This window comes from Myotis yumanensis, unplaced genomic scaffold (genome assembly GCF_028538775.1).
Source record: "Myotis yumanensis isolate MYYU_CA2020_CCGP unplaced genomic scaffold, mMyoYum1.0.hap1 SCAF_14, whole genome shotgun sequence".
Lineage (NCBI taxonomy): Eukaryota > Metazoa > Chordata > Mammalia > Chiroptera > Vespertilionidae > Myotis > Myotis yumanensis.
Genome location: NW_027223765.1, coordinates 34,345,450 through 34,372,573, shown reverse-complemented (window position 1 = coordinate 34,372,573; position 27,124 = coordinate 34,345,450). Strand labels below are relative to the sequence as shown.

General features: G+C 39.1%; 1 protein-coding gene and 1 pseudogene across 2 annotated transcripts in view; one reads left to right on the top strand and one right to left on the bottom strand.

The window, feature by feature from the left end:
* Positions 1-27,124, top strand: part of SYN2 (synapsin II) — a 153,095-nt gene that overhangs the window by 31,196 nt on the left and 94,775 nt on the right. The gene's annotated exons all lie outside the window — the stretch shown is intronic.
* The window catches only part of LOC138992552 (golgin subfamily A member 7 pseudogene), a 28,540-nt pseudogene continuing 16,744 nt past the window's right edge, over positions 15,329-27,124 (bottom strand).

Genomic DNA, 27,124 nt, shown 5'->3' with positions numbered 1-27,124 from the left:
TGCAGCGTGGGAGTGGCTGGGGAGGGGTCAGTCGGGGAAAAAGGAGACATATGTAATACTTTAAACAATAATAATTAAAAAAAAAGGAATGCCTGGGCCTTAGCCAATTTGGCTCAGTGGATAGAGCATTGACCTGCGAACTGAAGGGTCTGGGGTTCAATTCCCATCAAGGATACATGCCTGGGTTGTGGGCTCAATCCCCAGTAGGAGGTGTGCAGGAGACAGCCAATTAATTATTCTCTCTCTCCCTCTCACTTCCTCTCTAAAATCAATAAAAATATATTTAAATAAAAAAGAGGAATGCCTGGGACTTCAGCAGCCCTCTGTCTCACGCAGCCACATTCCATGCTGATTTTCACAGCCAGAACTTATTCAGATGTCTCTTCCCAGCACTGGAACCATGGGCTGGGGTCCTGATGTGGGGTTGGAATTCCTTGCTCCTCAGGGAGGACCTCCATATTTGAGATATCCCTCCCAGTTTTTAACTGCCACACATGGGTGGGTGGGGGACCAGCCCATTGGAGTTTCCACACCTCCAACCAGTATTAACATGACTTCTTCTTTATGTCCTTAATTATAGGACTTCTGTTCAGCTAGATTTCAGGCAATTCTGAATGATGGTTCTGTAGTTTAGTTGTAATTTTGATGTGGTTGTGGGAGGATGGAAGGTATCACATTTACCTACTCTGCTATTCTGACTGGAAGCTCTCATTTTTTTTTTAACCACAAAATTCTTTGAATTCTTTTAAGACTGTTTTTCACAATAAAGTCTTCAATTTAGTTATAGAATCCAGTGGTTTGTTATAAAGATACTAACATTTGTGAAGCACTAATCATGTGCCAAGTATTGTGTCAGTTACATAGTAAATAAGACAATATAAGGAGTACCTACTTAGTGTTTCAATATAGTATTTCATTTAATCCTCTCATCAGTCTTACAAGGGTATGTATTATATTTCTCCCATTTTGCAAATAAGTCAAAGTAAGCTTAGGGAAGATAAGTAATATGTCAAAGTCATGCAGCTAGTAAGTGATAGCTGGGGTTCAAATCCAAGTTTGTCCAATTTTATACCCCTGTTCATAATCACTATACTGTGAAATTAACAATAAACACAGTAGTGTTTACTTTTAATCATTAATCAGCTTGTTTATTAATTTTGCAGTCAATGCAGACCTAAGCCCTGGAAGCTTGCAAGTCAGTCTTTTGAGTTCTATATATGATAAGATTATCATGGTCTTAAGAATTTGCAGAGGAAACATGGTGAAACTTGGAAGCACTTGAAGTTTAGCAGTGCTTATCCTATCTAATAATAGACAAACACGGTAATTGACCATACCTTCGCTATGCCTCCCATTGGCTATCAGCACGATATGCAAATTAACCACCAACAAAGATGGCAGCTAATTTGCATACTGCAGGCAGGGCGGGACAGTGTGATCCGCCTGCCCCTCCGCCCTCCAGGCCTGCCGTCCATGTGCGTGGTCTGGCGGGCGGCGGGGAGGGCGGGCGGATTGCGATCTGCCATGCCGCGCCCCGCCGCTTGCCAGGCCTGCAGTTTGTGTGCACGGCCCGGCGGCCAGCGGGGCCTGCAGTCCATGTGCGCGCCCCGGTGGTCGGGGGGGGGGGCGGGGGCGTGGCGGATCACATTCTGCCCGCCTCGCGCCCCGCCCCACCGCCCGCCGGGCCGATTGCGATCCGCCCTCTCCGTCCCACCTCCTGCCGGGCCTGCCGTGTGTGGTGGGCAGCGGGGTGGGGCGGCGTGGCAGAGGGCCTGCCATCTGCGACCCAGCATGGGATCCGGTCCTGCCATCTGTCACCCGGGGAGCCGGCCTAAGACAGCAGGTGGTTATCTCCCGAGGGATCCCAGACTGTGAGAGGTCACAGGTCTGGCTGAGGGACACCCCCCTGCCAATGCACAAATTTTTGTGCACCGGGCCTCTAGTCTACACTAATAAAAGACAAAGATGCTAATTGACCATACCTTTGCTACGCCCACCAGCTAATCAGAGCGACTATATGCAAATTAACCCAACCAAGATGGTGGCTAATTTGCATATACTGGCTGGGAGCGAAGACTGAAGACAATGTAGAAGGAAGCCAAGTGCTGCAGAAGGAAGCAAAGTAGAGGCAGCAGAGACAGGAATGGAGCCAAGGCGGCCCAGGTGGGAGGCGGAAGCGGAGCCGAGGCGCGGCGGGGGGTGCAGCGGGTGGCTGGAGGCAGGAGGAGGCGGGAGGCGGCGGGAGGCAGGAGCGAAGCCCTATTCTTGCAGGAATCTTCCTGCAACGGGCCTCTAGTGGTTCTATATTTATCATTCAACATTTATTGAACACTTAAGGTATGTAAGAGTCTGAATTCTTACTGGCTGAGTATAACTTTGGAAACTTTGACATTGGGATTCAAAAGAGAAGCAGAGAGGAATTGTGGAATGAAAATTAGATTGAATATTGAGGTACCTAGGTTCAAGTCTGGTACCAGAGTGCTATAAATGGCTTCGGGATTGTATAGGAAATGGTATAGTACTTCCTGTGAAGTGGCTAATACATGTTGAATAAAAACTGTTTTGGATCATTTTGTTTTACAGTCCTGCGATGTTTTCTTTTATGACACTCTTCTCTTTTGTTCACTTGTATATACATTGAGCAGTACACATATTTCTGCCACACCTCTGTCTGGGTGGTTGATAAATTTGGAAACAAGCTTATTTCCAGAGGAGTGGAAGGGCACATACTAGTACCAAGCAGAGATAGAATCAGTACCCTGGAGAGTTCCAAGCGGGCACTAGACCTGCACAACACAAACCAATCTTAGCAGTTGTTAGACTGTTAATGATTATAATTCTCTGCAAGAATCTTTGATTTAGATCCTAAATTACTCCCTTAATTTAGTGTAGATTCCTTGACAGTGATGGCTCCAGTTTGGAGTGATTTCATAGGTTTGTAGATCTTTGGAGTTATCTAACTTCTTCATTAGAAAAATAGAGAAAACAGATTCAGAAGGAGAATAGCAAAAGGGTAAGTGCTGTGTGAAAGGGAATACAGCAAGTCATTAGAAAAGTCTGGACAAGAATCCTACTTTTGATTGTTTAAGTATCTTCTCAATAAAAGCAGCTCACATTCGGAGGATAACATAAATAATAAATCCCACACACTATTTTTAGAAAAAAATTATAGTTTTCTGAATTAACAGGAATTTAAGACGACCTCATTGGACAGAGTCAAGGGGATCTATAGTGTCAACTTCTTTGTTTTTTTAAAAATCTTTATTGTTGAAAGTATTACATATGTCCCCCTTTCCCCCATTGACCTCTCCCAGCCCACCCCGCCCCCCACCCCAGGCCTTCACCACCCTATTGTCTGTGTCCATGGGTTATGCATATATGCATAGAAGTTCATTGGTTGATCTCTTGCCACCCACCCACACTTCCCTGCCTTCCCTCTGAGGTTTAACAGTTTAAACAGGTTGCAGGTATAAATAAATAAATGCCTCTATGTCTCTGGATCTATTTTTGTTAATCAGTTTATGTTGTTAATTATATGCCACATATGAGTGAGATCATGTGATGCTTAAATTTCTCTGACTGGCTTATTTCCCTTAGCATAATGCTCTCCAGGTCCATCTATGCTGTTGCAAATGGTGAATTTTTTCTCTCTCTTTTTAAAAAGAGCATTTTTATTGATTTCAGAGAGGGAGGGAGAGGGAGAGAGAGATAGAAACATCACTGATGAGAAAAAATCATTTATTGGCTGCCTCCTGCACGTGTCTTACTGGGGATCGAGCCTGCAACCTGGGCATGTGTCTTTGACCGGAATAGAACCTAGGACTTTATTTGTTTGTTTGTTTGTTTGTTTATGTGTTTATTTGTTTGTTTATATGTTTATGTATTTATTTATGTATTTGTTTGTTTATGTGTTTATTTATTTATTTATACATACATACATACATACATACCTGCAACCTGTTTAGAACTGTGCTTAGCACTTAGGAGAAGTAAAAGACATGCTTGCTGTTCTTAAGAACTCATGCATTGTCTGAGGCAGTCAAGCTTTGTAAAGATGGGGTAGAATTTAATCAAATGTTAAAAGTAATTGTTGTTAGCCCAGCTGGCATGGCTCTGTGGTTGAGCATTGACCTATGAACCAGGTCACGGATCGATTCCTGGTTCTGGCACATGCCCAGGTTTCAGGCTCGATCCCAGTGTAGGGTATGCAGGAGGGCAGCCAATCAATGATTCTCTCTCATCATTGGTGTTTCTCTCTCTCTCCTTCTCCCTTCCTCTCTGAAATCAATTTTATAAAAAATTAATTGTTGTTATACTTCTAAGAAAAAAATTAAGTTGGCTATTGGAAGAGGGCAAGACAAATCAAAATCTGGATGGACTAGAGAAACTAATACAAACTTATGGAGAGGATATAGAACCTAAATTGAAGGACCTGTGTTTATATGTCCCTGATCTGTAGATAACATGATAAAGAGTTATGTTAGGAATACTAAGGTACATAGATAGATTGATGGGGAGAATAGAGGTAGGAAAACAAGTTAAGAAGTTCTTTTAATCAAGATTACCCATAGGAACTAGGCCTGGTCGTGTCTTTCACCTTCCTAGGGAAAAGAGATATGGTTTTAATGCCAAAGGATCATCACATTCTTGAATTTTTTAGCTTGGTCCCTGCAGTTTAGTCTGCAGATTTTCAAAAAAGTGGTAGGTTAGGGGATTTGGACTCATCTCCCACTTCTCTTCCTTTAACCCCAAAATGCTGCTTTGAACTTGCTGATGGTTCCCATGCCTATTCTGAAAGATGACCTTTCTCATTTTTCAACATACTTCCACACTCATTGCTTAATTTTGCCTTTGCAACAACTTGGCTACAAAAGGCATGTCAGGTATTATTCCCATTTGAAAATGAATAGACTCAGGCAAAGGTAAATTAGACAATTTATACAACATCACACATTGAATAATTACTTTAGAGCTGGGAATAGGATTTTGATTCTGTGGTCCTTTTTTCTTATTACCCGATAGAGGTAAATTTAGTCCTCACACTCCTCCTCTACTCTCCATCCATCAAATTTAATTATTCCACAATTTGTACTTATATCAGTGATCAGTGTTTACATTATTAGAATTATGTAAATATTATTTTCTGCAGAGCTAGATGATATATTGTATTATGATTACAATGCTAACCTTACACAACTTTTCCCCCTTGGAGTTCATAGTATTCCGATGTTTTTCCTTGAATAATTTTTACAGTTCTAAATTGAAAAATTTTATAATGTTTCATCAGACTCCATTATATACCTATGACTTGGTCCATGTTCCTTAGACAACAGCGATTGAGCAGTTATTAAATGCTAATCCTTAATTGGGAGGTGTAATCCCAGGACAGCAAGAATGAGGGTAGAAGGAAGTGAGGCAGGAAGAATGGGAAGCAAATGTGAGATGATGCATTACTGTACTGGCCACTGTTCACAACAAGCCTTGAAGAGATAAGAGCTGGTCATATGGCAGGTTCATCTACTCACCCACTCAGACATTTTCATACAGGCTGTACTGAAAATTGTTAGAATAGTCCATTGGAAAGAGGGGAAGGGATTTCATCTGTTTACTTCCAGGGTTTTGTCTGTCTCCCTGTGGTTAAAACTTGCCCCATGAAGAATACAGCTCCCCCCTCACCCTTCATGGTTGTATCATCAGATGTGTCTGGTAATTTGGAGGGAGACATGATTCTACATTCTGTAGTGTGACACTTCATCTGAATCTGGAAGTTGTGGGAGGAGATAGAACTATTTGAACCCACACAGAATCACTGTGGTGGCAGCTGAAGATAGGATGAGTAAAACTGAGAGAATCTAACAAGGAGCAAGAGATGTGTCTGATACAATCAGTTGCTAACAATATCTGAAAAATCTACCAATTCTTCCTCTCCCATACCCTATCTAGAGATCTCCCTCCCAGAAATATGTTTTTGTTTCAATCTGTACTGTGCTATTTAGGCCTATTTAATCCTTGAACTTTTTATTTTCCCTGCTCTCCTGGGGAGTAGCTACTGTTTCATGGATTCCACTTTTTCCTTTTGTTTTACTTTACTCTCTCACTTTGCAGGAGCACATCTTCCACTAGTTTTTCAAGAAAGGGTGCCTAATAGATCAACCTCCTGAGAAATTGCATGTTTAAAAGTATTGTTATTCTTTGCATACATTTGATTTACTAGTACAGTGTAGTAGAATACAGATTTCTAGATTGAAAGTGATTTTTCTCCAAAATTTAGAAAGTTATTGCTTCTGTCTTCTAGCATCTTATATTACTATTGAAAAGTTTAATATTGATAGGTCAGGAAGGCAGAATTAAAAATTTAAAAGCTTGATCATTTGGACATATAGATTTTTATATCTGACAATGTAAGAATACATATTTTTCTCAATACATGGAACATTTTAAAAAATTGATAGGAACAAGTCAGAGCACATAAAAATTTCAAAAATAGATATTATAAAGAACGATCTTTGACTACAACTCAATGAAATTAGGAGTTAATGTGAAATGATGAATTTTTAAAATTACCCATGTATTTTGAAAATTTAAAAACACACTGCTAAATAATTAAAACAAATTTAAAATACCTAGAACTGAATGATATGAAAACATTATGTAGTAATACTTAAGGGATACAGCAAAGGTGCAGTTTTGCAGAAAACATACTTTAGATACATACATTTGATAAGAAAACTTTTAAAAGAATGAGCTGTGTTCTTTTTATGAAGATAGAAATGTTGAGAAGAAACTCAAAGGAAAACAAAAAACAAAAAAAGAATGGATTTTCATGCACACAGTAAAGACCTGCTCAGGTTTTATGATTGCATTCACTCTGTGGATCAACTTTGGGAGAAATGACATCTTTGCAATATGAATCTTTTAGTTCATAAACATGATGTATCCCACCATTTATTAGGTGTTTCTATAATTTCTCTCAATTTAATATTGTGATTTTTCAGTGTAGAAGTCTTTCATATATTTTATTGCTTTTGTCTCTGGGTGTTTGGTGGTTCTTTTGATGTTATTATAAGTGGTTTTACTCTTCGAATTTTATTACCTTTCTAGTGGTTGCTGACATATCGAAATAATTATATTTTTGCATAAAATGAAAAAATTGAGTATTACCATTTTGCAACTCCTAGTGCAGGCGTGGGCAACCTTTTTGTGAGTGTGCCAAAACCAGCAAAATCTCTGACTCAAAATTCTTCTGCGTGCCAACCCTAATTTTTTGAGAACATGTTACGCCTACTTGATATCTCTTAAGGTGTACGTGTGTGAAGAACCTTGAAGAAATAATAAAATTCATTCGAGCGACAAAAACACAGTATATGATGATGAAAAATACATTTATTTTTTAATGTATACATGTACACTGATAGTCCGACAGAAAACTTTATGACTCCGTTTGATATTATCAGTGGGACTTTGGCTGCTGCATCACTGATAACAGAGATTTTACATCAGGTTTATATTTTGTGACCTTCAGAGATATGCACGAGCTACTACTTTCATCCATCAGGCTACTCCTATTACGAGACTTAACAAAATTCATCACTGAGAACAAAGATTCACAAGCGTATGAGGATGAAACCAAAACACTGGTCGGATCTAGGAAGGCAGGGAGAGTTAAGGCAGAGGCATAGAAATTGCTCTTCCCCTCTCTCGTCAATCCATGTCTATGGTCTTTAAGATAACTTGTTATGTAAAATTATTTATCTAAGATGCACCTACACTGAATTTATCTGAAAAATAAAAAAGTCAATATTAAGAAAAAAATTGTAAATGGAAGATTATAAGAGAGGGTTTCGCATGCCAGCAAAAGTTACTGGCGTGCCATGTTTGGCACGCGTGCCGGGGGTTGCCCACCCCTGTCCTAGTGAATTAATGTATCTAGGCATTGGACATCAATAGCTGTTAACATCACAAAAAGAGATAAGCAGATGTGAGTTCCTGATAAAAAAACATAAAGGTCTAGATTCTTTAACAGATGAACCGTAGGACAAGAAACAGATGAAGTGGCAAACCTGTGGATTAAAAGGGATTTAGAAGACACACACGGTGTTTTTTTTTAAAATGTGTGTTTATTGATTTCAGAGAGGAAGAGAGAGGGAGAGATAGAAACATCAGTGATGAGAGAGAATCATCAATTGGCTGCCTCCTGCATGCCCCCTACTGGGGATGGAGCCCACAACCTGGGCATGTGCCCTGACCAGAAATCAAACCCTGACCTCCTGGTTCATAGGTTGAGACACATACAGTGTTTTATTTTTTGTTTTTTTTTTAAACGGATAGCTCTAAATTATAGTGTCTAAGAATGTACACTTGGGTGCAAATATAAGGAAGTGATTACTATAAATGTCAGGATGGAGGTTACTTTTGAAGAAAAGAAGAAAGGAAGTTAATTTGGATAAGCTATTTACTGGGAGAGCTGCTGGGGTGGCCACAGGCAAAATTCTGTTTCTTAACCTAGATGGTGGATACATGAGTGTTTGCATTATACCAATCCATTAAACTCATTAAGCAATATATTTTTTGGTATGGCTTCCTGTATCTTTGTTTCTGTATTCTTGTATCTTTATTTACAATATAAAGGTTAAAGAAAAGAATGTCTTCTGTGGTCCACACTAATAAACAGGAAGATTAGTGGGCAGAGAGGAGAAAGAAGGGAGCTATATACCTTTAAAAAGTTGTGTGTGTTTTTTTAAACTACTCTATGCTAGGCTCTGTGCTAGGGCATTTCACAGATGTTATCTTAATATTCAAAATTACTACCTCTGTTTGACTAAGTCTCATAGAAGTTAAATAAGTTGCTCATGGTAATGAGTAGCAGAGTAGATAGATATTCAAGCCCAAACTCGATCTTTTTCCAAACTATAGACTCCTACTTTCCTCATTGGCTGATGTTGGTAGTACACTAATTTCTCTCTAAATTCAGTGTCTATATTATCTATCCTTCAGTTGGTCACTCTTCTGAAAAGTTATGTCCTTTGTTACCTGTAGTTTGATTTTAGAAAGTTGGTTTTATATTAAAAACTCTATGGAAATGTGTATATTAAATGTTTTTCCTCCAACTGATCTTTAAAAAGACCAGTTGTATTACTCATTCTAACCGAAAAAAATGATTATTTTAAGAAGACAACATAAGGTATGAAAATAAGGTGCTATCTTTATATCTCCTATTTTTAGAGAAATTGTTTACATGAGTAAAGTTATTTGAAATGAGTCTCAAATATGGTCCAGCAGCTGAGCAGTATCAGAACAATCTTAAACATTTAGAAATACAAGATACAAGGAGGTATTTTATTTTCAATATTTTATGTGGTGTTGATTTTAGCCCTGAACACTGTATCAACTTGGATTAGACGTGCCTATAGATTTATTTCGTTGCAGTTTTATTTTAAAAAAATTATTGGCAACATTGGTTGATAACAGTTCATCATTTTCTTTGCAGGTGTACAAGATTATAATTTTACATATGTGTATTTTATTGCATGCACACCACCCCAAGTCTACTTTCCTTTTGTTACCTGTAGTTTGATTTTAGAAAGTTGGTTTTATATTTATGGTTTTAATTTAGATTTAGATTTATTTTTCTTAGCATTTTATCTGTTGATAGCTTTATTTGTACTCTTTTAGTTTTTTAAATCCTGACTCAAGGAGTGAGGATATTTTTTCCATTGATTTTTTTGAAAGAGTGGAAGGGAGAGGTAGGGAGAGAGAGAGAGGAGAGAGACAGAGAGAGAGAAACATCGACATGAGAGAGACATATCAATTGGTTGCCTTCCACACGTGCCCCAGCCAGGTCTGGGGATCAAACCTGCAACCCAGGTATGTGCCCTTAACTGGGAATCAAACCCACAACCATCCAGTGCGCAGGCCAACACTAACCACTGAGTCATGCCCAGCCAGGGCTATTTGTACTCTTAATTTACAGGGAACCGGCCTCTTCTACTCTCTGTCTTTTGGTTTTTCCACTCCCTTCTATTGTTAATATGAGGCAATCAGGGAAGATTTTATAAAAAAATATGACAATACGTAAACTAAGTGTATAAATTGAGTTGGTTATATAATTTTATTTTATGCATTTATTTTTATTTTTCAATTATAGTTTACCTAAAATATTTTATATTGATTTCAGGTTGGTTCTGTAATTTTAAGAGTTAAAACTAAAAGATAATTACTATATGAATATACTTGACATATATTCTTTATTTTGAGCATTTTAAAGCATAGTTTCTCAAAGTATGGTTCTCTGATGTCAAAATCATCTAGATTTTTACTTTAAAAGCAGCCCTAACTGGTGTTGTTCAGTGGTTGGAGCATTGGCCTACACACCAAAGGGTCTCAGGTTTGATTCCCAGTCAAGGGCACGTACCTGGGTTGCAGGTTTGAAACCAACCCTGGTCAGGGTGTGTGTGGGAGGCAACCAATACATGAGTATCTCTCACATTGATGTTTCTCTCTCTCTCACCCGCCATTTTCTCCCCTGTGCCCTCTTTACTCTCTTTAAAAATCAATGGAAAAAATATCCTTGGTTGAGGAGCAACAAAAAATAACAAATAAAAGAAATCTCTTACTCTTTGAGACAGCATGGATGGACCTGGAGATTATTATGTGGAATCTAATGAACAAAATAAACGGATAAAATAGGATTATAGACATGGAAGTATGGAACAGACTGACAGATCTCAGAGGGAAGGTGGGAGGGAGGGCAGAAAGAGATTAATCAAAGAACTTATATGCATACTAGAGGCCCGATGCATGAAATTTGTGCAAGAGGCTCGGTCCCCGCCACTGTGGCAGCTGCCTTGGCCCCCCCGCCACTGTGGTGGCTGCCTCTGCCTCAGCCCCCGCTGCGGTGGCTTCGTGCAGAAGGACATCCGGAAGGATGTCCGGTCTAATTAGCATATTACGCTTTTATTTTTATAGACTAGAGGCCCGGTGCACGAAATTCATGCATGGGTAGGATCCCTAGGCTTGGCCAGCAATCAGGGCTGATCTATGGGGCGACCAGCAGGGCAATTGGGGCCCCTGCTTGCAACTGCCTTGGCCTGGTGCTGCCCGCTCACCTGCTCCACCATCCTGCAGTGGTCCTGCTCTTGTCTGGGCCTATCGGGGCCGGCAGCACCTTCACTGCAGCCCATTGCCAGTGCGGCATCACCAATGCCCACCATGTTTCACGTCGCCCCCTGGTGGTCAGCACACATCTAACTCCCAGTTGGTCAAACTCCCGCCAGTGGGGACAATTTGCATATTAGCCTTTTATTATATAGGATATGTATAGCCCATGGATACAGACAATTAGGTGAATACCTGGTGTGGGATGGGAGCCAGGTGGAGGGGGGAGGAGGGAAAATCAGGGACATCTGTAATACTCTCAACAATAAAATAAGTTTAAAAAATAAAACCATACTCCCCTCCCACCCCAACCCTTCTGAATCAGAATCTGCATTTTTTTAATGTGTGTGTACCTAGAATTTGATTCTTATTCTTTTTTCACTTTCCCTATTTATTTCTTCACTTGTTTGAATTTCTTATCTATAGTATCTATAAGGATATGTAGATATCAGTTGGCTATCTGGAGGTTGATTTGGTAGACCATTTGCATGTTTTTGCAACAATAGATATCTGATTTAAGTTGGAGATCTTGACAGCATAAATGCATTTTTCTTTCCAACAAATTAATGATCCCTTTAAATTTAATAAATGATTTCTGAATGATTCTTAGCTGCATTCTCAAAGACCTTAATTAAGATATGCTATTATGGCCCGGCTGGCATTGCTCAGCGGTTGAGCCTGGACCTAAGAACCAGGAGGTCTTGGTTCAATTCCCAGTCAGGGCACATGCCGGGGTTGTGGGATTGATCCCCAATGTGGGGGGTGCAGGAGACAGTTGATCAATGATTCTCTCATCATTGATGTTTCTATCTCTCCCTTTCCCTTCCTCTCTGAAATCAATAAAAATATATTTAAAAAAGAAAAAAATATGTTGTTATGTTGTGTGTATATAGTATAAGACTAAAAAGGGGATCAAGACTCAGAATTTTTCTCTAGAATGAGTGTTAGTTATTCCAGTTGTTAACCTTTGTATGTTTGTGTTGTGTAAGATAACAGTCATTTACTTCTTTTTCCTCTCTGTTTAAATATACCAGTAACAGGAAACTCTCCTGAAGCAAAATGTTTCTTGCAAGGATACACAGTTTGCCTCTATTATTCCCACTTATTCTAGTATCAGCCCTTCTGTTAATAGTTAACTTCTAGCATATCGAAGTGGATCCAGTAAATAAGTCAAGATAAAAGCATTGGGGAAGGGAATATGAAGGCAGTGCTGAAACAGGGAGAGAGAGATGGGCAGAGAAAAACCCAGAAAGAAGAATGGATGCTGGAGATCTATTTGATAATTTTGCTCTTTATGACCTAGTCATAATATTATGTTGGAGTGTCATAACAATGCTGAGAATGGCTTCTAAACAGAGCACTCACCTTTATTATCCCTATCATTCCACCCTGCGCTGTGTCCTGACAGCCTCTTCTCATTCCAGTTTCATGCTGATTCCACCTACTTTCTTATTTTGGAAAACCATCTTCTAGTGATGGCACTTGAGCCTCAGATTGACATAAATTTGGATAAGGGATACTTAGTATATGATCAAGAGCTGGATCCCACCACTGAGGCATATCTAAATCTACCTCCTTTTTTACATGCGTCCCAAGTAATGTGAGAGCAATTGAGCCCTGGCTGGGTGGCTTAGTTGGTTGGAGCATTGTCCTGTACACCAAAAGGTTGTGGGTTCAATCCCTGGTCAGGGTGAATACCTGGGTTGTGGGTTTGATCCCCAATTGGGGCACATACAAGAGGCAACTGATCAATATTTCTCCCCCCTCTTTTCCAAAATCAATAAACATCATCTGGTAAGGATAAAAAAAAAATCATGTAGTATGGCTAGCTAAGCTTTAATTTCCTGAATCTTTGAATGCCTGGATTTTAAGGATAATACATCACACCTTCATAATTCACTGCTTGGAATCAGAGGTTTTTTGGTTTGGAAGAGACTTTAAAGTGTTTTCTAGTCTAGAAATAATTATACCTTCCTGTGCATCAGAAATCCATGCAGGACTTTTTTTTTTTTTTAAATAATGATTCCAAATTTCCTCCTCAGATCTCTTTAGTTAGACCCTCAGTATTGGGATCCTAGATTTTTGTTTGAATAAGCTTTCCAGATGATTCTTATACAACCAGTCAGAGCTGTGTTTGAGAACCACAGGTCTAGACCAATCCTCCTTGTCATTGAATTTCCACCACTTCAGAAGTAGAAAATTTGTTTCCAGCTCTCCTATTTCTTACTATTCATGTCCAAGACTTAGTCCGTTCATTCTTATTTTTTAAACATTTTCTTGACCCAGCACTTCCCTTCCCACACCGACTTTCAAACAAAAACCAAACACAAAATAAATAACACCAGCAAAAACAAAAATACCCAACCACTTATTGTCCATCTATTACATCCCTGGTGCTATTCTAAGTATATATCCATGTTTATAATTCTTTATTTTTGTTTGCTTAAGAAAAAGTTCTAATGTGTTAATATTTCAGCAAAATTATTGCAACAGATTTAAAAGGCAAACAGACATGTTGTTATAGGCTATGTAGTAACAAAGGAGTTTTATACAATTAAAATATTACACAGATCTATGGGATCTATTGAGTAACTAACAGACCCATAAAAGAAATTAAATCTGAAAGATTAAATTCAATATTAGCACCTACAATATATTTGAAAGTAAAATTTTTAACTGTTTCATTCCTCCTAATGTTTCTTAACTCTCTCCCAAATATGGTACTCTCAAACTGCAAAGATGAATAAAGGGCATAAGAAGCTCCAGTACTAAGAACATATAGCCCAAAGAAGAACTAGAAGTATTGACTCAAACTTGAGAGTTTTAGTTGGAAATCATTTAACTTTCTATACTTTAACTCATCATAAGATTTCTGTGCATTGAATACTGTATATGAGTGAAGTCTATGAACCTATTTCCAGTAGGGATGGTTAAAAATTAGCAATATGAAAAAAATTAGCAATATGCAGTATTATTATTATCAAATTTTTCTCATAAGTTATATTTGTAACAAAATTATACTTAAAATATTTATTACACTTGCTTATTATACTTTCAGCAACACAGGAGGGACCTTTATGTGTTTGATGGTTTACCATCCACTTCATTGTGCTTACTTATTTTTGTCAGGAACAAGCAATATATACCACATCTTCCCAACATTCAAGATAATTCAATAATAACAAAATTATCCAAAGAAAAATAACTGGAAATTGCATTAGATACTGCTTTATTAGAAATTAGAGGTCTGGTGCACGAATTCGTGCATGGGTGGGGTCCCTCAGCCTGGCTGGCAATCGGGGCCGATAGGGGGGGACGGGGGGGAGAGGGCGGTGCCGGTAGGCTGGGAGGAGGGACTGTGGGAGGTTAGCTGGCCAGCTGCAGGAGGTTGGCTGAGGGAGCGTAGCGTACTGACCACCAGGGGGCAGCTCCTACATTGAGCGTCTGTCCCTGGTAGTCAGTGCGCGTCATAGCAACCGGTCGTTTGGTCATTTGGTTGCTTAGGCTTTTATATATATAGATAATTGCTATAATAAAACAAATAACATCATACATTATTTTTTCCAATGACCTTCAGTTTGAGAAACTTAACAGCAGAAATAGATCTTTAAGATTCTAGTCATTGAGAAATGTAGTTCTTTGAAATCTGGGAGATATATTAGCAAAACCACAGATACAGCCTACCCTTCACTGAAATTCTGGAGAAAAGCATTTTATTAATTTGGGGGAATAAGACTGGACACTGGCAAAGATATGACTTTGAAGTCAATAGCCACCTGGGCTGTATGATGAGAACCATTGGTATTGGTAGCAGATAGAAAAAAACTTAGGCTGACCAACTGAATATTTTATTTAAAAAGTTAAATGCTTCATTGTATTTTGGATAGAATACAAAAAGTAAAATGGCTTTTAATAAAAAATTAAAATGCTTAATTGTGTTTTCTTAGAAACCAATAAAAAGATTACAGATTTCTACACAATTTGAAGACACAAATTGGATGCTGAGTGACCAGAGGTCATTCCAGGTGTGGAATTTTAGAAAGTCTTTAGAGTAAATGGCACTGTGGCTCTGGCAGCAGATACAAAGGAATGATACTCTAGAGAGGAGGTAGGGGACACTCTGTGATCAGCCAGTGGATTGATGGAGCTGGAGCTGGTATCTTTTATTTATGGTTTATCTTCCACAGCTCATACCTCTGTCTTCCTAAATGGTAATTTCAGATCTCTTTCAATGAGATCTGTCAGGAGGAGGTCTTGGGGAGCATATATTTTCTCATTTTGATCTTGAGTGTATTTGGAGACTTTTTTGAGAATCTTTTCATAATGAATTTCTATGCATAAGAAGATGGTGTATGCTGTTAAACGTGCTTCAACATATGATTGACTCTCAAGCTTCTGTATTTCTGCATAAAGGTTACTTAGAATTCGAACTGTTTCTTCAAACTGCTGCCTTTCAGGCTGGTTCTCCAGCTCTGCAGGAACTTGGTGTGGAACTGGCAGCATGTGCCACTGCTGTATCCTTGCTGAATGAATATCTTCATGAACACTGGTGCCTGCTGCAGCCTCGTGGTGAGGACAAGACTGGCTACCCCACCTCATCTGCCCTCCAAGTGCTGTTGTATTGCCCCCTCATGTATTATTTCTTATGTCCTCAGCCAGTCTGTAGGCTTTTTGAAGTAAGGGACTATATTTACGTAGTTGGTGCACAGTAAATGTTTATTGACTGACCACCTGGAACACTTAGGAAATGGGGAAAAGGGCTATTGGACCAAAGTTTGAGGTGAGGTGACTCTGGAATAATCTTTTAGGTTTCTTATCAGTATCAAAGAACTACTGGAGCTCTGAGAATAGCTCTATACTATTTTTTCTTTTCCCTTACTTTTCATTACTATTCTTAACAGGGACCCTATGTTACTTTTCTCCAGGGTCTGTTGGTCATCCTCATAACCCTTCCTCTCCTGCACAATCCCTTTGACCTTGAATCTATCATTTCCCCCCTTTGGGCCTCTATGTCCTCATTAATAAAATAAGATCAAAATAATCCTTAAGTTTCTTTCCACTTCTAATATTTTATGATGTTACTGTCCAGAAGTTCTACTGAAATATGGAGCAAATTATATATCAATTTCTTTGTCATAGAAGCCAAATTGGTTCACTGAACAGGCTCTGGAGAATAAAAACTTTCAAGCCCCAGACTTAGTGGGCATATTAGTATTGATAGTCTCCATGGATTTTTATCAAAGGAAATTTTGGACATAGGAATGGTGACATTTGTCCATCTTAGCACTTAGCAGCTGCAACCGAGAGATGAAAGCTTGGAAAAGGTGACTGACGTCATTAGACCAATTTGACCGTGTGGTATTATTCTCAGAACACACTCCAGCATCTGAGTTATTTTTATCTGTTGTGGGTCAGAGTCTGGGGCTTGTTTCTCTTCTCTGAGAAGGCAGTAGACAGTTTAATTGATGGCTATGCCTGCCAGGACATTTGGTCTTAATAATGTGCTCAATTTTTCCTTTGTTCCATTGGGAACTTAAACTGTAACAAGGAAATTTAGTAGTAAAAATACTTTGATGTAGAAAAAAATAAGTACCTTTTGTTCTAATCCCTGGCCTTGAGCATGTTATTCTTCTTTCTAAATCAGTATCTTTTTTTCTGAATATCCTGCCCCTCTTTGTTGATACCCTTATTAAATATTTTCAAAAGCCCACTACCATCCCAATCCCCCAATTGCACTTTCTTCTCTCTCTGAAATTCTATTAAAAGGAGCCTATACTATGCAATATATTACTTAGTTCTGTACCATCTTATATTATTACTAGAGGCCCGGTGCACAAAATTCATGCACGGGTAGGGTCCCTAGGCCTGGCCGGTGATCAGAGCCAATCTGTGGGGAAAATGGTGGGGCGGTTGGGGGGCCCCCGCTGGCACCCACCTTGGCCGGCCTGACACTGCCCACTTGATGGCCACTCCCCCCGTCACTGCCGCTGGTCACCTCCCTCTGCAGGGCGGCTGGCGGGGTGATTGGGGGCCCGCCACTGGCATCCACCTTGGCTGGACTGGGGACTGGGGGCAGCTCCTGCATTGAGTGTCTGCCCCCTGATGGTCAGTATGCATCATAATGACCAGTCGTTCCGCTGGTTGTTCCACTGTTCGGTCAATTTGCATATTAGGCTTTTATTATAAAGTATATCACTTTTTGTGTATGTTCATTTTGTCTTCTTAAATTATTTGCATCTTGAAGGCACAGAGCAATCTTCGTTCAGCTCTGTGATCCTACCAGAAACAGTATAAAGCAGCGGTTCTCAACCTGTGGGTCATGATCCCTTTGGGGCTCGAATGACCCTTTCACAGGGGTCGCCTAAGACCATCGGAAAACACATATTGAATATATAATTACATATTGTTTTTGTGATTAACGACTATGCTTTAATTATGTTCAATTTGTAACAATGAAAATACATCCTGCATATCAGATATTTACATTACGATTCATAACAGTAGCAAAATTAAAGTTATGAAGTAGCAATGAAAATAATTTTATGGTTGGGGTCACCACAACATGAGGAACTGTATTAAAGGGTCGTGGCATTAGGAAGGTTGAGAACCACTGGTATAGAGGAAGGAATAAAAGAGTGTAAGGGACTTAACATTTATTTTATTTTTTTAAATATTTTTTTTCATTTTTTACAGAGAGGAAGGGAGAGGGATAGAGAGTTAGAAACATCGATGAGAGAGAGACATCGACCAGCTGCCTCCTGCACACCCCCCACTGGGGATGTGCCCGCAACCAAGGTATATGCCCTTGACTGGAATGGAACCCTTGACCCTTCAGCCCGCAGGCCGATGCTCTATCCACTGAGCCAAACCGGTCAGGGCGGGACTTAACATTTATTGAATTCATACCTTGTACTAGGAATATATTCATACTTTGTACCAAGGATATGTACTTCATAGTTTATTTCTAAATTTTCACAATAGCCTAAAGATAGGAAATATTAGGTCCATTTTACTCCTGAGGAGACTTGGCCTCAGACACATTAAGTAGGGGGGTCAGAGTCAGTGTGGAGTAAGGCATATTTAGTGTTAAATCCCTCCCTCTCTGCCTTTTACGTTTTGTGTTGTTTAACCTTTCTGAGCTTCAGTTTCCAGATAGGGATAATATCAACCTTATTGGGTACTTGTGAACCTTAATGAGAAAGATAATGGAGATAAGGAACCTTCGGATGCTTGGCTCATAGACAATCTATAAATGAGACAAAATTGTAGGTAGAATGGACAGGGCTTGCTATTGAATTGGTTGTGGTACAGAAGGGGAGAAAAGAAAAAGTGAAGCATAGCTCCCAGGTGTCTATCTTGAATAACTGAGAAGATAATAATATAGATTACAGAGAATCTGAAACACTGGAAGAAAAACAGTGGAAGGAGAATGATGAGTTTAATGATGTTGAATAGGCAATACAATACACAAGACTAGAGCTCAGTGGAGAAATATGAGCAAAAGGTACAGCGACATGTGGTAACCGAAGACCTTATGTGGAAGAGAGAAAGCAGAGTTAGATGACATAGTTTCTGGAAATTTTCAAAATTTAAAGGTGAGTAGAAGATAACACAAGAAAGGTGACTGAAAAAAAGACAACCAAGGTAGGTTGGAGAACCACGGAAGTGTCACTGAAGCCAAGGGAAGGAAACATTTAAGAAAAATTGTCTATACGTAGTGTCTTTTCTTTCTCATCTTCCATTTACTCTTCAACTCAGTTCAGTCTGGCTTCTGCATTATCTCATTAACTGCACTGAAATGTCTCTTTTCGACCAATTCAATGAGCATTTCTCTATCCTCATTGAACTTGCTCCATCAGTAATATTCAAAACCGCTAGCAGCTAGCCATTCCTTCCTTCTTTCCCCTACTTCAGTGGCTGCTCTTTATAATTTAAAAAAAAAAATTCTTTTTTTCCTTTCCTTAAGGAAGTATTTATTGCATATTATTAGTGATCATATTTTACAGCAAAATTAAATGTGTACACTTTTTACAATTATAAACTGGAAATCAAGGCCTCTGTCAAATTTATATGCTGAACCAAAGTTTTGGTTTTCAGAATTCAGCAGTCAGTCATGATTCTGGTCCAGGGCCACCAGTCCATGATTTCTAATAGTTGAGGATCTTGTCAGTAATTGTAATAAAATCTTCCTTATATGTGACAGTATTTCCATAGAAAACCCTTTCAGGGATTCAGTTATTTCATTTATTGAGATACTTCTTTTCTCTAATTCATCATTTGGCACAGGGAAGACATCCTTTTGTTGTACTTCACCTCATGGCTTGCTCTTTTTCTCATGGAAGAAAATCAAGGAGCCTAACAGGGTCCAGGTGCCCAATTAAAAGAATGTGGGCATCTGCTGGTACCAATATGTGTCCTGGTCTAGATGCAAGGTACCACTGGAGGAGTGTGGCTGCTCTTTTTTAGTATCCTTGTCTAGTTATTTTCCTTCTACCTAATTACTAAATGTTGGGATTTCTCAGGGTTCAGAACTGAGCCTTTATTATCTCTTCTGTCTGTAAATTCTTTTCTTAGGTAATTTCATACCATCTTGATCTTATAAATTACAATTTTTTGCTTCCAGTCAGACCTCACCTTTGAGTTTCAGTTATCTGCATGACATCTCCACTTGCATATCTCATATGTATATATCAAAAGCAGAACTCTTGAATTTTTTTCCCCTTAAAGCCTGTCTCCTCTTCAAAACTTTTCTTCCATCTTAATAAACAGTACCAACATCCAACCTGTCAAATTAGAACTTTGGGATCACCTTTCACTGCCTCTTTCTCATTCTTGACATTTAGTTTAATACCAAATTAAATCTGTTTTATCTCCACAATTTCTCAAGTCATCCCATTTCTCTCTGGTCCAGGTCACCATCAATTTTCACTTAGATACTTGAAGTAGCTTCCTAATTGGCCTTTTGGCCTTATCTTTCTTTAATTATTTCTCCATACAGCAAAGAAAGATCTTTTAAAAATATAAATTTGATAGGACATATATGAGTTAAAGATGGAATTAATAACTTTCATATTAAAGGACAGATATTAAAGGACAGATTCTTGTTGGCTCCTCTAGAGTCCTACAAGAGGTCACAGGGTGGCTTGGAAGAGAACCTAGGTGTGTGAAGAACCAGTCAGAGCTCCAGAAGGACATTCTCACTAATCTGATTCCAAGTGACATTTTCTCAAAGTTAAATAAAAAGAAGCTCATGGTTTTCCATTTGTTCTGCTAATTATAAGACTTCTGCTATTATATTTGCATTATAAAATTCATTTGTGATCATCAGTTTCTGCTTATGTCTGAGGGCCCAGTGCCTTTAATGAGATTGGTTCTTACTACAAATGGTATGATTAATTCTCTACTGAAAATCAATTGGAAAAACATCTCCTCAGTGCCTTCTCTGTGTTAGATTTCAGGTATACAAAGATGAATAAGGTATAGTACCTGTCCTCAAAGATTCACAATCTAGCAAAGAAGACGGGGTAGATTAAATATTAGTTATAATCGATGCATATAAAGAGGGCTATAGGAGTTGTGGGAGGGATCAATTTGGCTCATAGGTAGATGGAGTGAAGAAGACCTAACAGAGGAGTTGATATTTGAACTAGATCATAAAAGATAAATTGGAGTTTGCCATAACAGAGGAGGGTATTTTGGAAGTGAACATAGTAACAGGTGTAAAAAGACATCAGAAAATGATATAGAAATGTCTTATAAAAGTTCATCAGTGGCAGTTGTGTAACATCATGGCCGCCTGAGCTGGTAGAAACTTAAAAGTAAAAGTTAGGGAATAAGATATCCATAGATGACTTAAGAAAACTCTATCACATTTCTGGGAATCTAAAAGGCCAACACAACGAGGGGCTATGTAGATGTGCACGAAAGACAAAGACCATAATCTCTCACTTCTGGTTGACATGAGGCTCAGTACAAGCAGGATGTATAGGCTAGAGCAAAGTTGTAAACTTCCTGACTGAGTTGCATTCCTGCCTCAACATGCACATATCACTCAGCAAAGACTAGGAGACTTATTGGTTCCAGGTATTTAAGGAAATCTCCACCCAATAATTATGATACTGCTAAACTAATCGAGCAGAGACTTCACTGGATCCACATGATAAAGAATACAGACTGTTCATCAAAGTCACTAAACCAACAAATAGCAGTAGCAAAATCAATAACAAATCCTGGAGACATGAGAGATTCTGATTTCTAGGTTGCCACATTAAAATGCCTGCTTTTCAAATAAAAAGACATGCCAAAAAAGAAAAAAAAGTATGGCCCTAGCTGGTTTGGTTTAATAGATAGAGAATCGGCCTGCAGACTGAATGGTCCCGGGTTTGATTCCAGTCAAGGGCACATGCCTGGGTTGCCGGCTTGATCACCAGTAGGGGGCATGCAGGAGGCAGCCGATCAATGATTCTCTCTTATTGATGTTTCTATCTCTCTATTCCTCTCCCTTCCTTTCTCTAAAATAAATAAAAAAACATATAAAAAAAAGAATGAAAGAAGGACTGTTACTATCTTAGAGAAATAAAAAGAATATAAGGGGCACACTATGAACTCTTGTATGCCAGTAAATTAGATAACTTAGTTAAAATGGATAAATTCCTAGAAAGACAGAATACTGAAAATAAATTAAGAAGAAATAGGCAATCTATAAACTCATAAAATTAAAGAAATTGAAATATATATATATCACCAACAAAAGCTCAGGACCAGATGGCTTCAGTGGTGATTTGTAGCACATATTTAAGGGATTAACACTGATTCTTCACAAACTCTTAAAAAAAAAAAAAAAAAAGGAAGAGAATAGAACATTTTAAATCTCACCGTAAGAGGCCAATATTAGCTGATATCAAAACAGACAACACATTACCAAAAAAAGAAAAAAAAGAAAAGAAAACTGCAGGCCAATATCTCTTATGAACACCCTCAACAAAATAATAGCAAATTGAATTCAGCACTATATAAAAAGGATTTTACTGCATGATCCAAGCGGGATGTCCCAGGAATATAAGGTTGGTTCAATATACAAAAGTCACAGTTCAATATCTCAATAGGCAGAAAAAGCATTTGACAAAATTCAACATTTTTTTCATGATAAAAACACTTATCAACTTAGGAGTCAAAGGGAACTTCCTTAACCTAACAAAGGGCATCTATAAAAAAACAAAAACAAAAACCTATAGCTAACAACGTACTAAAGGTAAAAAACTAGAACTTTTTCCTCCAAGATCAGGAACATGACAAGGATGGCCGCTCTCACCATTTCATTGAACTTTTTACTTGGAGATTCTAGCCAGGGCAATTAGGTAAGAAAAAGAAATAAAGGCATACATCTTGGAAAGGAAAAATTCAGTTGTATTTCTATACACTCTCTAAATTGATCTGTAGATTCAGTGCACTCCAGTGTCCAAATTACACCTGGCCTTTTTGTGTGTGTGTGTGTGCAGGAATTAAGCTGATTTTAAAATCATATGGAAATTTAAGGAACCCACAAAAGCCAAAACAATTTTAAAAAGGACAGTTAGAGAACTCACAATTCCTGATTTCAAATGTTACTACAAGGCTTGATTACAAAGCTACTGCAATAAAAACAATGTGTTACTGGTATATTATAGACATACTAGAGGCCTGGTGCACAGATTCATGCACAGGTGGGGTCCCTCGGCCTGGCCTGCAGGGATTGGGCCAAAACCAGCTCTCTGACATCCCCGAGGGGTCCTGAATTACAAGAGGGCAGTTCTCCGGTGACAAACCCTAGAATCGGGCTCCCTCTTCTCTGGTTCCGGGTGCATCACCCAAGAACCACAGCTGCCAAGTTACCACAGCTTGGCAGCTCCTGTGTTGAGCGTCTGCTCCCTGGTGGTCATTGCATGTCATAGCTACTGGCTGGTCGGCCAGTCTGCTGGTTGCTTAGGCTTTATATATATATACTAGAGTCCCGGTGCACAAAAATTTGTGCACTCGGCGGGGGGGTCCCTCAGCCCAGCCTGTGCCCTCTCGCAGTCTGGGACCCCTCAGGGGATGTCCACCTGCTTGCTTAGGCCCGCTCCCCAGTGAGGATTAAAAAAATAAAAATAAAGATGGACAATAACAAGTGCTGGAAAGGAAGTGGAGAAGTGGGAACCCTAATATACTGCTTCTGGAAATGTAAAATGTTGTAGCCACTTTGGAAAAGTCTGTCAGTTCCTCACAAGATTAAACAGAATTACAGTATGACCCAGAAATTCCATTCTTCAGTATAAACCCAAGAGAACTAAAGCTATATATCCATTAAAAAATTGCACATTAAAAATGCTCCATAGCAGCATTTTCATATTGGCCCCAAAAGTGCAACAAACCCAAATGTCTACTGATTCTAAGGCCTTGATTCTCAGTAGCATGGCATCACTTGGGAGCTTAGGAATACAGAATATTAGGCTCACCTCAGACTTACTGAATTGGAATCTACATTTTAACACATTCCCCAGGTGATTCATACACACACTAAAGGTTGAGGAGCACACTTCCAAGGTGCTTACATTGTTTGGGATGGGGTTTATGCAATCAACTAACTTCAAATGTAGTTAAAGTCAACAATATAATTTCAAGGTTAACCATGGAAAGAAAAGAAATAGCCTTATGTAACTTTTAAATCAGCATAAAACTCAGAAAATTAACAAGAAGAGGGGAGGAAAAGAGTTAAAAAGATGTAGAGGGCAAATGAAAAGCACATTTGAGGTGAAGCATAACAGTAATTCCAATAAGTGTAAGTGGCCAAAATTTACCAATTACAAGAAATTATTAAATAGGATTTAAAAATAATTTAACTATATGCCTTTTATAAGAAACACTAGTGGCCCAGTGCACAGATTTGTGCACATTGAAAGGAAATTAGTTAGAAGGTGGCAGTGGGGCGGGACTGGGTGAGATGGGCCGGACACACCCTCCAGCCAATCTTCCTTGGTCCCTCCCTGGCCAGCTGCACCTGGGGCGGCGCTTTGGCTCAAAGGGTGTTTGTGTAGTGAGCTGGGTCCCTCTGGTAGATGGGGTCCCTAGGCCTGGCCAGGCCGAAACCAGCTCTCCGACATCCCCCGAGGGGTTCCGGAGTGCGAGAGGGCACTCTGCAAAGTTGCTGTCATTCGGCAGTTCCTGTGTTGAGCATCTGCCCCCTGGTGGTCAGTGTGTGTCATACCTACCAGCTGGTCAGATGGTCGGATGGTCGGATGGTCGCTTAGCCTTTTATATATATATACACTAGAGGCCTGTTTGCACGAAGATTCGTGCAATAGGCCTTCTTTCCCCTGGTTGCGAGCACAAGTTTTCCTCTGGCACCCGGGACCCAGACCTTCACTCTGGCCACCACCTTCCATCTTTGCTCTGGACACAGTCTTCGCTGTGGCTGGAGCCTTCAGTCTTTGCTCCTTGCTCTGGCTGGAGTCTTCAGTCTCTGGCCAGAGCTGCTCCTGTAGCTCCTTCTGCCCCCCATCCTCCCCCTCATAGCTTGATCACTGCTTCGCCTGCAGACCTCGCCGATGGGCTCCTGGGTCCCAGGGGGCCGCCTTGCCTGCGGCCCGGCTTTCTGATCACGATCACGATCACGATCACGGGCCGCAGGCAAGGCGGCTCCTGGGTCACAGGGGGCCGCCTTGCCTGTGGCCTGGCTTTCTGGCGGCTCCTGAGGTCGCACACGGGGGCCTGGATGGCGGCTCCTGGTGTCCCGCCCTGCCCGCAGTATGCAAATTAGCCGCCATCTTTGTTGGCGGTTAATTTGCATATTGCGCCGACCAGCCAATGGCGATGGTAGCGAAGGTACGGTTAATTAACATGTTTGTCTATTATTAGATAGGATATATATATATATATGTCTGTACATACATACATACATAGATAGATACACAAAACATAAGATCGTGAAAGTGAAAATAGGAAAAAAGATATATCAGGCAAACACTAGTTTAGGGTAGCAACAATACCTCAACAAAGCTGTTTAGAAAGAAAACTATAATGGTGGGATAGCCATATTAATATCAGACAAAATATATTTTAAGGCAAAATGGTTCAACTCAGAATATTTAATAATTCTAAAATAGTCTCAAAATATATAAAGCAAAATTGAAGAACCACAGGAAGAAATTTATAAATGCAATATACTTGTTAGGAGATTTCAATACATCTTAATTATTTGAAGTTCAAAAGTCAAAAAAGAGTAAAGTTATAGAACATTTAAACAACATAATTTATAAGCATGATCTAACAGGCACATATACAGATCCTGCATCCAACAACTAGAGAATATACATCCTTCTTAAGTACATGTGAAGCATTGTTCAAAACCAAACAAAACTTAACTAAGAAGGAAGAGATGGTGGTAATATAGATAAGAGTGATATAGATAAGATGGGCTTTATAAGATTCTTGTTTTAGATCTTTTCTTGATTTTGAGCATTATACTTGTAATCACTGGTTTTGAAGCTTTAATCATTCCTGTGAAACTCAGCCACTTTCAAAATTTGCAGACTCTGCCATAAATTGAGAGGGAATTGCTTGCATCTTTGATAAAATAATTGAATTATATGAGCAATCTAATTTCATCTGTTCATAAAGTTTAAATTAGGAGAATGCCAACTCATGCAGCAGCTGCAGTGTTAGACAAGGGCTTTATATCCAGTCACTGGAATTCTGGGGCAGAACCCCTTCATCAGCATTCTTGACTCCTAAACTTAGACCTCTTTGCATATCAAAAAGCCTGGTAAAGTAAATTTTGGCCTTTTCAAATATACCCCACTCCCACATAGCCTGAAGTAACCTCCATCTCCTCTGAGTCACAACAACCTTTTATCTATGCATAATGTTTGGCACAAAGTGGACATCTAACAAATGTTTGAATGACAGAATAGAAGGGAAAGAGGGAAAAAGAGAAGGCCCATGCCTTCCAGGTGTTTTTGTCCTGGGTAGCATCCTAGGAAAGGAAAGAACACTTGATTTAATCAGAAAAAGCCTTGCTCTAGGGCAACTCTGGTGCTTTATATAGAAGGAAAGCTTCAGAAGCTTCCATTCAAACAATCCATGATATTTTCAAAGACTTTTCACTGTAGAATTCACATAGCCTCACATGGAGTTTTTTTTCTCAGGATTTCTGGAGAACACATGAACTCTTTTATAATATAGAGAAAACTTTTCTAACCTGGCTTGAAGTGGAGCTATGTGCTATCCCAGACCCACCTTGCCATCTTAATAGAACTATGAACTCATACAATTCCTATGGACGTGTTTTGTGATATTGTTGGTTTTTCTTTTTTTTTTAAGAAGAGAATTTTATTTTAATTTTTCAGTTACAGTTTGCATTCAATATTATTTTGTATTAGTTTCAGGTGTACAGCATAGTGGTTAGACAATCATGTTTTACAAAGTGTTCCTCCTGATATTTCAAGTACCCATCTGGCACCATACATAGTTATTACAATATTATTGACTATATCCCCTATGCTGTACATTACATCCTCATGACTATTTTGTGACTACCAATTTGTAGTTTTTTAATCCCTTCACCTTTTTGACACAGCCCCCAACCTCCTTCCCTCTGGCAGCCATCAGTCTGTTCTCTATCTATGCCTCTGTTTCTATTTTGTTTGTTTGTTTTGCTCTTCAGATTCCGTATATGAGTGAAATCATATGGTATTTGACTTTGACTTATTTCAGTTAGCATAATATGTGGTATTCGTTTTCTATTGCTGCATAACAATACTCATTTATTAGCTTATAGTTCTGTAGGTCATTAGTCTGACATAATGTGGTTGGGTTCTCAGAGTATCATAAGGTCAAAATCAAGGTGTGCTGGCTGGGCTGAGTTCTCGTCTGGAGATGCAGGGAGATAAATATCTTCTAATTTTATTCTTGTTTGCAGAATTCAATCTCATCCTATATAATAAAAGCCTAATAT